The sequence below is a fragment of the Teleopsis dalmanni genome, chromosome 1, assembly GCF_002237135.1.
Source record: "Teleopsis dalmanni isolate 2A chromosome 1, ASM223713v2, whole genome shotgun sequence".
In the NCBI taxonomy this organism is placed as follows: Eukaryota; Metazoa; Arthropoda; class Insecta; order Diptera; family Diopsidae; genus Teleopsis; species Teleopsis dalmanni.
The window spans coordinates 64,195,087-64,209,489 of record NC_051846.1 but is presented as its reverse complement, the minus strand read 5'-3'; the positions used below and the strand labels follow the sequence as shown (position 1 = coordinate 64,209,489).

Sequence of the window (14,403 nt, the reverse complement as noted above, 5' to 3'; positions counted from 1 at the left end):
AACTCGGAAAAACCTCAACATAAGATACTTATATATACATTACCCTATAAGGAGCAAAGGGATATATTTTTTTAACTTTTTAACTATACACATTTCTCAAACTGAATTATGTGCATTATTGAAGTGAATTGTTTGGATTCTTTAGTCTTTAATGGTGAAGTTTATTATATAAGAAAATATTTTTATTATTTCTAATTATTATTTTTGTTAAATTTTATTACAATTAAATAAAATTTCCTTACGTTTTAAACAATAATTTTGTTATTGTCAGAAACAATTATTCCATGGGCTTAAGTTTTCTGCGAAATGCAACTGACAGATGTGTTCTTTCGTTCCCTTCAAGCTTGACATCGTAACAGCTGTTTTGTGTCTGAGTAATTTCTGTGCTTCATTAACATAATTGACTTGTTCAAGCAATAAAAATAAAATAAATTCACGTGACTTCGCATACAGTTTTTGTTTTAATAATTTCCTGGTGAACTCAAAAATAAGCGTATAGAGTATATAAATAAAAACACTTGGTTCAAAAGAACTATATAAGGTAGAAGAACACTTTTTTTCCATATTCTAATGAAGTAAACAAAACGCAATGAGCTTAATGCTAAGGCATTTTACTATTTCAAATTAGATTTGCTTTATTGCTCCATTTTTAACGTGATTTTAATTACGATCTTTTAAGATTGTTTATTGTAAAACAAAAGAAAAAAAAATGATTTGGTAAGAAACTCGTAAAAATGTTGTTCTTTCTTCAAAGGTTTTTGATAAACATTAAGAGTAACTACTTTTTTTTGTTTTTTGCTACCTTGTGCACCAAAGTGGAAAATAACTTTTTGTATTTATTGCGCCAACTACATTCAATGATTAAAAAAAGAGTTACTTTGTAGTCTTCAACCAGTAAAGCTCGTATCTTAAGATATTTATAGCGTTTGTCCATTTGACGTCCGTTTGTGTATCACATTTCGTGCAAGGCGAGATCTCTAAATTTTACATTGTACTAGTACGAATATTGTTGGTTGGGTAAGATTCTATATTCTAGATTTAAACCGTTCTGTGCTTATTTTATTGCTCGTCATACTGCGCAACAATTGCCTTTTGGATTTGACTTGCACTAATTTTAGCCTAGCATCCAATTGCACTGAATTTAATGCTTCGCTAAGTAACTAACTTAAAATATTTGCTTACAAAAATTAAATTTATTTTTAGTACCAAACGCGTACTTGGTTAGAAAAACTATGGAAAAACTGTAGAAAAGCTATGGAAAAACTGTAGAAAAATTGTAGAATAACTGTAGTAAAAATAGCAGTGCTGTTGCAATTTTTTAACAAAAAGTGCCACAATTATGTAAAACAGTAAAATTAGCAAAAGAAATTTAAATTAAATTACGCCAACTCGGTTTGGATCGCTACAATATGCGAGCCATCAACGGAAGCCAAACACTTCAAAAAAAACTGCCAAAATTTGACGGCTACGGGTTTTACTTGCAAATTTTTTTGTTTGTTATTCAGCAATTATGAGATTTTCCTTTTTTTTGTTGAAATACATTAAACTTTTTTGTACTTTCTTACTAATTGCTCTGTTTTTCCTCAACCATTTAAATGTCAAATTTAAATCGTCTGAAGTTCAAATAAATAAAGGAAAACAAACATTTAAATTTTATTTCGTCTGAAGATCTTTTTCCCGGATATCGTGCTGGGATTTGGTAAGGAAATAATACTCATATGCTAATCAGTTGATACGAACAAAAAAAATTAACAAATCTACGTTTTTGCTTTCGGATTCAACAATAAATATATAAATTAATATATGAAGCAAAAATATAAAAAATATATCTGTAAGAAAATAAATACTCAAAAGTATATATAAGAAACTATACATAAAGATGTATATAAATTAAAAATATATAAAAATATACATAAAAATATACATAAAAATATATAAAAAATTATATATAAAGAAATATATAAAAATATATATAAAAATTTATATAAAAATATATATAAAAATATATATATAAAAATATATGAAAGTATATATTAAAATATATACAAAAATATATACAAAAATATATACAAAAATACATAAGAAAATATATATAAAAATTAAATATATGTTTGATGTAACATATATGAGCAATTATAAATCAAAAGAACATTTATTTTTCAGTTAATTTTTTTTAAAGAGGTTTTCGAAAAGTAGTGAACTACAACAACAAAATTTTTTGTTATATTATTTTAATTAATTCAATTTTTGGCTAACCATATAGTTGTTTCGAGTATTGCCAAATACCCATCATCAGTAGTCTTGGAAATAATTCTTGTATTTAATTATCCGTAAATATTTTTTTTTTTAAGACTGCAAGTACTAGGAATCAAATTCGTGCCCTGCCAAATTTGAAGGTCAGAGTCAGCAGTACTTAATTATTTCTTTTTTATTATTATTTTAAAGTTGAGAAATAGTCAAAAATTCAAATGTATATGTATATGGAAATCAGAAAAAGAATTTAGCTTTCCAGAAAATAATTTTTAGGCGAGAATTATTTTTATAAAAGTAAAAAACTATATATAAATTAATATATTTAAAAATGTATATAAGTTAAATATATATTTAGAATAATTTATAATAAATAAAGTAAAGAAATTTTAAATAAAGTAAAGAAATACATATACCTAAAAGTATAAAAATATATGTATAGAAATGAAACATATAATTGAAATATTATATACGTGTAGTAATAAATCAGACGAAAATGCGTTTTTTTTTAAAGAAATTATTCTAAAATTTTTCTCAACGTTAATAATTCATTTCGATTTTACTGACTAATCACAAAAAATTTGTATAATATTTTAAAATTCAAAAACAAAAACTAAAGCAAAATGAGATCATGAATAATTATTATTTTTTGTGAAGAATTGAAATGCATTAGAAACTGTTTTAAACTTTATAGCTAATTACAAGTAAATATCTAGTAGTTACGCTGTATACAGTATAATGTTTAGAATGGTTATGAGAAAGTTTCGCCCACCATATACAACATCCTAATCGTGCAAAAATATTAATGGAAATAACTAAGGTTTACAGCTCAACGTAATCCATTAGTTATATACAGTCATCGTTCCAACATATCGACATATGGATGTTAAGTGGTCATCGTTCTTTAAATATGGAATAAACTGTATATAAGATCAGGATGCCGGAGAACGAATGGTGCAATTAGATTATGCCCTAGTATTCATTAAATACTGTTTAGTTAGAAACTAAACAAAATAATGGATTTTGTCACCTACTGGTCGCAAAATTAGGAATTGAACCGTATTCAAGAGATTGTTCAACATGCACGCGGAGCACGATTTCAGGCACAATGAACAATACTTTATGTCAAGTTATAGGTTTCCAAAATATATGTGCGTATTAGCTAATAAGGCAACGAAAAAAACTTGAAAATGACTTTGTCAATCACAGCTTTATCACAATGAATAAATCTAACGACGAGATCTTAAGTCTAGAAACGAAGCTGGTTTTTTGGAATACAGAAAGAACTCTGTTAGTAAATAACCTCAAACTATTAAAACTAGAAACTAGAAACTCCTAAAACAGTTCTAAATGAAAAATTTAAAATAAAAAAGTAATAACTAACCTATGTAGCTATTAGGAAAGTACTGATAACTGGCAAAATACTGTTAGGCCTAAAAATTTCTATTGAAAACCTATGTGTAAACCTTTTCAATGTTAAAAATGGTTTTGAGTAATATCTTATTTTTATTAAAAGTCAGTTTCGCACCAAACAAACAATTTTGATTAAAATTTTACAACGCAAATAATTAAAGCGAATATCAATTCAGAATTCCATAAAATAGTACGGTAATAACATTGTATAAATAAACTTTTATAATCATTTTATAAACACAAAAAAATGATAATGAAAATAATACCAAAATATTAGTTGATAACCCAAGTAAGGTCAAGTACAAAAAGGTAAGTTTAGGTGCACGTTTTTAAAGGAAGGCTAACATAATTCAGTAATTTATAGATTTCTAGAAAAAATTTTCCATTCAAAATTTAAAGTTTTCGGAAAAATGCAAATTAATTATAAGCTTTCATTTTCTCTACATATAAAACGATTACTATCTCTTTTGTAAATATTTCGAAAAACTATAACAATCCAAACAAATTTGCATAAAATTTGAATACAATACAAGATCTAATTAAACCATTTTTTCTTGATCTCCAGTCTCATCCTCAAAGAGAAAAAATAATATGTATGAGAAAATTTTAACAGAAACATTTAATAATACTTAATTTTATATGCAATTTACGAGATATCAAATTTTTATATTTCAATTGGATTCATATTTTCTGCGTAAATATAATTTTTGTGACACAGATTTAATGACAAAATTATTTATTTGAGTTTTGTCATACTCAACTTAAATGCTCAATCAAATTTAATTATTATCAGTTATTTGAGTAATCTTTAATATGCATAATCGTTTTATTTCGAGTGGTTGGCATATATGTATATATATACGAGTATAAGTCGTATTTTACGATTGGAGAGCATATAAGTATATTATACTATGATGATGAAAGCCTCTGGGGCACTTCAAATTCAATTAAGTCAATTAAGTGCTTTTTGTTGCATAAGTTTTGAAAGAGTGATAAATATATTGTTTATTATTTAAATTAAAATTTGCATAGAAAAATCCATAAAATACAATATTTAATAGTGCTTGCATAATAATAAAATATTACACAAAATTAAAAGCACTCAAGTCTGTAAACATTTTATTTTTTATTTGTGTTTCCACTTTGATAATCAAACTTAGAAGCGATAACAATAAAGAATGTAAACCAACGACTCAAAGTTCGATAAAACTATAGGAAGTTATTTCACAACAAATGTTAACCTATCTAAAAATGTTTTATATAAACAAAAACATACATTCTTATAATATTCACATATAAGATTTGTCATTAAACATATGTAAACATGGCTGTTCGCTGCTATATTGACGTACTTGCCGCTTTCAATTATGAAAAACGATTAAAATTCGATTGCGTACTATCAATATAATAAAAATGGTTTAAAAAAAAAAAACAAATAATATATAAAAAACTTAACTGAAAAATCGCCCCAGGCACCTCATATGATAATTTATTGATTTTTGCTGTTGCCATTTGGCCACATCTAACAAAAGTGTTTAAAAGGTCACGGCCAAGTCAATATGTGCTCATATCAAAAATTTGAGTGTTGGGAAATGTAACAATTTTCCTGCCATATGTGTTTATGGTTGAAACAAACGTGTTAAGCGGAATGTGTAAACAATTATCAGCTGAAGTTTATCACTTTTCAGTAATAAATTATAACAAGAAAATATTAATACAAGAAACATATATTTTACAATTTATATAGGTAATAAATATATATATATATATAAAGTGTAATAATTTAAATATATAGATCTACATTTGAAAAGAAACAAATGTATTAACAAAATTACCTTAGTAATGAATATTTCATAATTAATTCAAATACCTATATAACATATTATATATATTGAATATATAATATATTGAATATATAATATATTGAATTGAATTCATTTAGTAAATAATATAATACAATAAAAAATACATATAGTCATTAATAAATCCATACATGTATATTCAGTAATGTATTTAGTATGTAATATAATGTAGAATGCAAGATATATACATATTATATACTGAATAAATTTTTCAATATATATTTTTATTTTATTTTATAATTTATTTACCATTTAATTAGTAATTTAGTAATAACTAAATTTTAAACGATCATATATAAAAGGTACAAAATATTATATATATATATATGTAAGTATATATACATGTATTAATAATATAATGTAATATATAATATATGAATAATATTGTGGTCATTTATACATTATCATTTATAATTAAATTATTAATCAAATATTATTAAAATAGAAAATACATTTTAAAATAAAATAAACATGTATCAAATAAATGTTTTAGTATAAAATATATATATAATAAAACGTAAAAATTTTTAAAGAGAGTTATTTCGAATAGTCGTAAATTACAACAATTAATTTTCATTATTTATTAATTAATTTAATTAATTAAAGTTTTGACTGTTCAAAAATGTTGTTTATGTCTAACTAAGATCAATGACAATAATAATTTTAATACTTCATGCTATAACTATTTCATTACACGACTCAAGCAATTAGTATATGATTAAGGTAAGTTTAAAAACAATAGCAATCTTAAAGTACTCCTCAAGTGGAAACTATATAAATGGAAGGGGTTTTTTTTCTTATCTTCAAATCATAGATATGTGGCGCCAAACACAAACTTAGATGATTAATAAACTTTTTAGATTTCTATATTTAATAAAATTAAATAATTTAATTAGAAATGCGTCTGAGAAAATAGTAAACATAGCAACAGATAAGCAATTTTACAATTTATTTGAAAAAGAATTATACGGAAAATAAAAAAAAAACAATTAAAAATTTTTACAAATACACGCAGAAATAGAAAATTATTATATATTACCTATATATGTGTATAATATATACAAATATCATATTCATTGATATTAGTTTAAATTTTGATTACACTATTGATTAATATTGAGATTAACACTATTCATTTGTTAGAAATAAAATATACTACACTATATATAAAGTTTTTCACAATTCATTTAGAATTACATGCTTATATATATAATAAATAACAAAGAATAATTTAAATCGTTTACTGTTAATTATATTTACGTTATTATTCATTATTCATTATTATTACTCATAAGACTATACGAGTAATTATGTGTGTAATAATTTAGTGGTTAAATAATTAAATGTAAATTCCTGTATGTAATTATATTTATATATTTAGTTATGGGTTATTTAAACAAACTCAATCTTAATAAGTACTTAAGGGTTTATTAAGTATTTTGCTTTTTCAGTTTTCAAATAATTTTAAAAATTCATATAAGTTAATTTTATGTTTTAGTAAGTTTTACATTTTTTTATTATATATACAACAAACAAAAAATTTATATAATTATTTATAACATTTATAACCTCAAAATTTATTATTATCGAATATTTATTATTATTATAAGATATTTATTATTATTATTTAATGTTTATTATTATTATTATATGATTTTTATTAAAAAGAGTAGTAGTAGTATTGGCTTTATTTTATTTCATTTTAAATTTATTATATTACACAAAAATTTGTAACAATTATACTATATATATAAAGCTTTCAGGTATGGCATTTTAGCCATCTGTGGAAAAAATGATAATTATTATTTTTATTTAATATTTTTTATTATTATTTAATATTCATCGTGATTATTTAATATTCATTATTATTATTTAATATTTATTATTATTATTTAATATAAATAGATAAATAGTATACAAATAGATCATTAATAGATTTATTGTTTTACGTTATTTATATTAATGTAAAACATTTTGTTTACTTGTAAATTATTTATTTTTATACCATTAGTTAAATTATTTAATTATATTTATATATTATTCATACATCACATTTTTTTCTACTTTTATATATTATTTATTGTTTTATATAAATATATTATATTATTAAAATCACTTTTATTTATAAAAAATAAATTAAATTTTGTATTGAAATTTTTCTATTTGAAAAATTCTGTATGTAATTATTATTTATAAACTCATGTAGTTCTATTTAACACAATAAATATAATATATGATATATTCTGCTCACATTATTCTGCAAAATTTTTAAGATTTTAAATTATTTAGAAGGTTATTGAGTTCTACACAATAATATAAATTAAAATTTAGTTGTATATATTTTGATACAATATATTAATTAAAGTTGGTTAACATACAAATTAATGTACATATATATTCACGTACTCAGTACTCGCGTTACTTTGAAGTACAAATTTTACAACTACGTATTTTTATTTATTTTTGTATATAAACATTTAGATTATTTTTTATAGGTTGTCTTAAATTTTAATAGTGCACAAAAACAATTTATTAATTTTTTTTTTTTATAAACAAATTCTTCTTTTATGCACTCAAAAATTCACGTTCAATCTTCAAAAATGCGATCGCAAACTGATGCTCAGACGCTAAAAATTAAACAAAACCACGAACCCCCGCGAGCGATTCGGGAAGCTAAGAAAAATAAAAGAAGCTGAGAAAAATTCTATAATAAAAGAAAGAAAATTCAATTTAAACGACGTGATAAAATGAATACAAAAAGAATTCGAAATAAATAAACAAATCTTTATGAGTAAATCTGAGTCTGTTCAGAAATCAGAAATGGATTGCTAATGTTTTATTTTGAGAATGTTTATAATAAAAAAAATTGAAGCATCAAAGCAAGGTTGGGGAGGTACTATAAAAATGAGACCGAGTAATAAAAAAATGAAATATTTGCAGAGACAAATAAACAAATTAAAATATATATGCGAACAAATTCTATTTGAACCAAATAAGTAGCTTAGAGAGTACATCGATCGAACATGTGAGGACTGCTTAAGCCAGTTACACTCACAAACAGTCAAATATTGACTTGATTGTGTAATGAATGAACATATATGCTTTTAATTACATATACAATTATGGCATGAGACATCGAATTTGGAGCAAAATAAGGTCGATTGATTATAAATTTGAGGTATTGATGCTTGAGTTGAGAAATCGCTCTTTGATGAAACGAATCAAAACATATGTAATTTTGATTTATTACTCAAACTATACCGTCTGATACTCGCTATTTTAATGCTTAATTGGTTCTGCTTTTTATTTGTCATTACATATGAGTATTTGTTTATTTTTTATTTGTTTATAATTATGTTTGTATTTTAAAGGCAGTTACAAAAAACAATTTATAAATGACTATATATTGCATTGTTTACATATATAAAAAAAGAGCAGAAGTGTTTAATATATATTTATTTATATGGTTAAATAGCGGCGATTACACATCAAGAACGGATATACAAATGACAAAAATGTTAGTACTATGACCGAACGATCACTGCTTTTTTTTTGCGCGGTACAGACAGAATATAATGAAATTTATCAGGGTATGCCATTTAACATATACATATACTACACAAGGGTAGCACAACAATTTAAATAAATATTTTCCTTTTCTCTTCTCTGTTCAGTTCTGTGTAATTTCCTTCCTTCCACTTGTAGATAGATATGTGGGCTCATTTATGGGCAGTTCGCATTAAATTCATCGAATATACAAACATCTGGCGGTAGCGTGCGTTTATGAAATATCGTAAAAGTTCAAAAGAATTGACGAAAAAAATTAATTCACATCAAGCAATTATAGTCGACAGCTTCTTTTTTATTAATTAAAAAATTTATGAGAATTTTGAAAACTAAAATACATATATTATATATGAATTAGTGTTATGGCGTAAATAGAATTATTCCATTATTTATGATTAATATTAAAAAATAAAATATATTAGAAATATAAATACATAAGCATAATAGTATTTATTGCTTATTTGACCAATAGATTTGTTTCAAAATACAAATGTATAAAACAAAAATATAAAGAATACTTCAGTTGAACAATATTTCGTAATTATAGTAAATAAACATTACTAACTCTTAAACAAATACAATCACTAACTCTTAAATAGACATAAAAAGCTCAACAAATAAATGGTATATATTTAAAATATTTAGTTTAAATAAATAATAATGAAATAATAAATTCAATAGATGCAATTGTTATAAATAAAGCAGTTTAAATAAATACTAATTTGTTAAATAAACCATATAATCAAATATTGTTCATATATTTTAATTTAAAAAAAAAAAATAATATATTCTAATTTTTATCGTATGTTTTTATTTAAAATTTATACCTATTTAATATTTTATATTTAAACTATTTGTATTTAAATTCATTATTGTTATTTAAACTATTTATTAATATTTGAATAATTTATATATTGCATATAAAATTTTTATAAAATTTATATAATTTATTTTATAATTCATTGCACTAATTGCATTTAAATTGATTTTATTTTATGATTATTTCTATTAACTTATTCATTTAATTTACTTTTTAAACTTTTTTAATATTATTTTTTAAAAATCATTATTTTATCATGTTTTTTTAATAAACATATTTAGTAATATTTTTTAATATGTATATTTTTTATTTTAATAACATAATTGATATATCGGTGCAAATAAAATATATTTTTTAGAACTAATTTAAAAAGTTATGTATTTTTTTGCATTGCCGAATAACCGCATTCACAAATATATAAAATTATTTTATGAAAATCTTTATTATAAAATATAATTCATATTATTTTGTTTCTAGCAATTAGTGATTTTTAAAATTATTTTTTAAATTTTTATTTCAAAGTGTTTCTAAGTGTTTGTTTATTCACTTATTTATTTCATTGAAATTATTTAGTTTTATTAACATACATTTTTTTTAACTATTTTATTAACTCTACTTATTTCAACTATTTTATAAAAACTACTTAGTCTATTTTAACAACTTTATTTAAAATATCGTTTCATAAATTAGTATAGCAAATCCTACATCTTTAATCTTTAAATAATTTACAAATATTTAATTTATCCACATTTTTATAGTTTTTAGTATCGTTTAAATTTTTCATTTTATATTAATCGGAATTGCGGGGCACGAGTTCGATTCCTGGTACTTGCAATTTCAAAAAATTATTTATGAATAATTAAATACAAAAATTATTTCCAAGAACACTGAAAATGGATATTTGGCTATACTCGAAACAGCTGTATGGTCAGCGAATAATTCAATTAATTAAAATATTATAAAAAAAGAATTTTTGTTATTGTAGTTCAATAGTTTTCGATAAATTTCTTTATTTTTTATTATTTAAAATAACTTTTTTATTATTAAGGTTTTTTTTATATTTCTTGTTATTGTAAGTTTTTAATTTGTTATTAAACATTTTTTTAATTTTTTATTTTTTTAAAAAAGTTTTTTATTATTAATAATTTTTTGAATTTTTTATTATTATTTTTTTTATTTATTTTATTAATATTTTATTAATATATTTTTTGTTATTTTATTATTAATTATTATTATTATATTACTGTTAATCATTATTATTATTAATTATTATTATTATTTAAATTTATTATTAATCATTATTTTATTAATTTTCTGAACATTTCAAAAACAAACTTAATTTTAGTTACAGATCAAAATGCTAAATTAATTATAAAGGAATATAAATTAATTTAATAGGGTACATCATTATTTTTTCACTTCAAATAGTAAACAAATGGACGATATTTTATTAAAATAAAATTATTGTTAATTACTATTATTATTTAAATTTATTATTAATCATTATCTTATTAGTTTTCTAAACATTTCAGAAATAAATTTTATTTTAGTAATAGATTAAAATGCTAAATTAATTATATTAAATAGGGTACTTCGTTATTCTTTCACTGCAAATAGTAAATTATCGTTCTTTTGCTTAAATAAATGCAAATTTTTTATGTTATTTTAGTTTCGTAATAATTAAGTTGTAGAACAAAGATAAGATTTTGTGATTAAATTTAATTTAATTATAGGTCCCTTAAGAAATTTGCTTAAAGTCCGCTCAATACAATAAACAATATGATTCTTCATACAATGGAAGGGTAGGGCCAAGTGCATATGCAATGTACCGGTAAATATAAATCCTTTGGAAATATGTATTGTATTATTATTTAACAAATTCTTATTTAACTTTAACAACAAAAACTAAAACTTAAAAAATATTTTGCTGTAACAAACAGGAAGCAGTTTTATGTAAATTTAAAATTTTGAATTTTTATGCAATAAATAAATTTTTATAGACTTGTATAATATTATTAATAACCAAGTAAGTAACCAATCCATTTTGCACACAAATTTCACGAATTAACATTTTTCAAATTACATGAATAATTATTTAAAATTTTTAATTCTTTTAATTTTCTTTTCCATTATTTCTTTTGCAATTTTCATTGTAATTTTCCATAATTTTTCACCATTATTCTTTCCACATAATTTTTTATGTAAGAAGAAAGCACATATAATTTTTTTGTTTCGTGTTTTTTTGTATTTTCCAATATTTTATTCTTATTCTTATTTTCTTGAGAATTACACTAACCGTTGCAGCGCAGCAATTGTTGGACTTATCAATTATTCTTTGTATTCATTTTTTATAATTTCCACTATTATTATTGTTGTTGTTGTTATTTTAAATAATGCTAAAATAAACGCCGATAGCAAAATAAGTGTTACCAACGTATTTGCATTTGCATTTGTTTTGTTGTGTTATTGTATTGCCAAAACAATAAGCCGCCGAATACTGGTAAACTTGTATGGCGAACATGTTTTGTGTGTAGCGGCTGTAGCGGCGCACACCAATGCAAACATGCAATACAAAATGCAAGTTTACAAACACAAAACAAAATAAAAAACAAAACACTGAATTGGCTACGTTCCGAAATGAAAAATTTAGCTAACAACGTCGACGAGTCCGAATGCTATCGCGGCAAGAGTCAAAACCAATCTAAACTAAAGAAAACACAAAACAACGTCAAGCTACGCTAGGCCCAGCGCTACACTACACTACACTACAAAATAACCAATGCCGACACTGGAAACGAAAAAAAAGTATAATAAAAGAGTAATCAAAAAAAAAAAAAAAAAGTGAATTGCACGCGAGCAAATCACTACGAAAAAAAAGTACATATTGTAAAAACGTAGGAAAATGTAAGAAACGTAGCAGCTAGCAGTTTGCTTAGAGCGTTTAGCATAAAGACATAAAACTTAAAAGAAAACAAAAAAAAAAAAATAAGTGTAGTAAAGTATAAAGAAAAACTAGAGAAGGCGGTACAACCGGTATTTTGCAACTTAGTGAGCAAAAGTAGCATTGCTTGTTGTGTATAAAAAGTGCAATTAAAAATGCTTCTGTTTGATTACAAACTCTGCGGTTGAGAAAGCCGGAAAATTATTGTTTAAAAAGCGAAAACGAACTGCGGAAAAAAGTCATCGATTCTCGATGATACTTCAAGGGAAAAAAAATATAAATAATGTCATATTTTGAATTTTTGCAATTAGTCAAGATTTATTTGCATTACTCTCTGTTACATCAAATATCCACTCCAATTATATAAGGTAACATAAGAAAAATAAAATGATGATAAAATTAACATCACAATTGATTAATACTTAATTTTTTTATTGCGCAATTAAGAACTTTTCATCGGAAATTATCAACAGAACAAATTCTAATCTTCATTAAGCAAGCAAAATACTAACTATTTGGTTAAGCCTTGTCATTTTGTACAAAAGATCTCTTATGGTTCTGTGAAGGGTAACACAACTGCTCATTATAACAATATCAAGTTTGAGGCTTCCAGCAGTGTCAGTTAAAAAAAAGCAGAGTACACTTCTTAAACTACATATCTGACATAATCTGACTTCTCAAACAACATGCTTGACATAACCAGATTTCTCAAACTACATGTTTGACATAACCAGACTTCTCAAACAACATGTTTGACACAACCGAACTTCTTAAATTACATGTTTGACATAACCACTCTTCTTAAACTACATGTTTGACATAATCTGATTTCTCAAACTACATGTTTGATATAACCAGAGTTCCCAAACTACATGTTTAACAAAAACTGCCTATGATCAGAAATAAACTAAACAGTTGATTAGCCTTGCTCGCCACTTAAAGTTCGACGTAATCATCGTACTGACAGGACAATATGCGAAAAGTAGACCAAGCGATTGCTTAGAGACTCATTTTAGCAACTATCGTAGCTGTCGAAAATAAAAGACGAAAGTGTTACTTATCTGTTGAGCAATTACCAGAAAGCTACAGCAACCTATAGGTGTTTTGTTTTTATGTTTATACTATATTATAGGCATAGTTTGAAGACAATATGCTATACAATAAGCTACTTTATTAAATATATGGATGAAACATTTTGTTATAACCCAATATAGCACAATCTGGAGCACATGTCCTAAATAAGAAAGTGCATTTCTTAAATTAGCAAGAGAGACAAATCTTTTTCGCTAACCAGGATAATCAGTGAGACTGAACAAAACTGATAAGAGAAGTGGACAATAGAACATCCTTAACAAATAGTGAACTCGTGAACTCATACAAAAAGTGCATAGGCACAAAAAAAAGCTACATATTAGCATTAATACTACCAATCGTGTCTTTAAGTGGCTTAGTGCATCACTCGGAGCTCTATGTGTTGTTCTCGATGCCAATGAATTCAAACTAACCAGTCCCAACCAGATAATCAGATAAGACTGAACAAGAATGATAAG

At 23.4% G+C, this 14,403-nt stretch overlaps 1 protein-coding gene across 2 annotated transcripts in view; it reads right to left on the bottom strand.

Annotated features, from left to right (window-relative positions):
* LOC119670408 (rab11 family-interacting protein 4B) overlaps positions 1 to 12,609 on the bottom strand; it is a 45,091-nt gene extending 32,482 nt beyond the window's left edge. For both annotated transcript variants that reach the window (XM_038080658.1, XM_038080667.1), the window contains exon 1: positions 12,209 to 12,609. The gene's annotated coding sequence lies outside the window, so the exon portion shown is untranslated. The remainder of the gene's footprint in view (positions 1 to 12,208) is intronic.
* Positions 12,610 to 14,403: the final 1,794 nt, after the last annotated feature.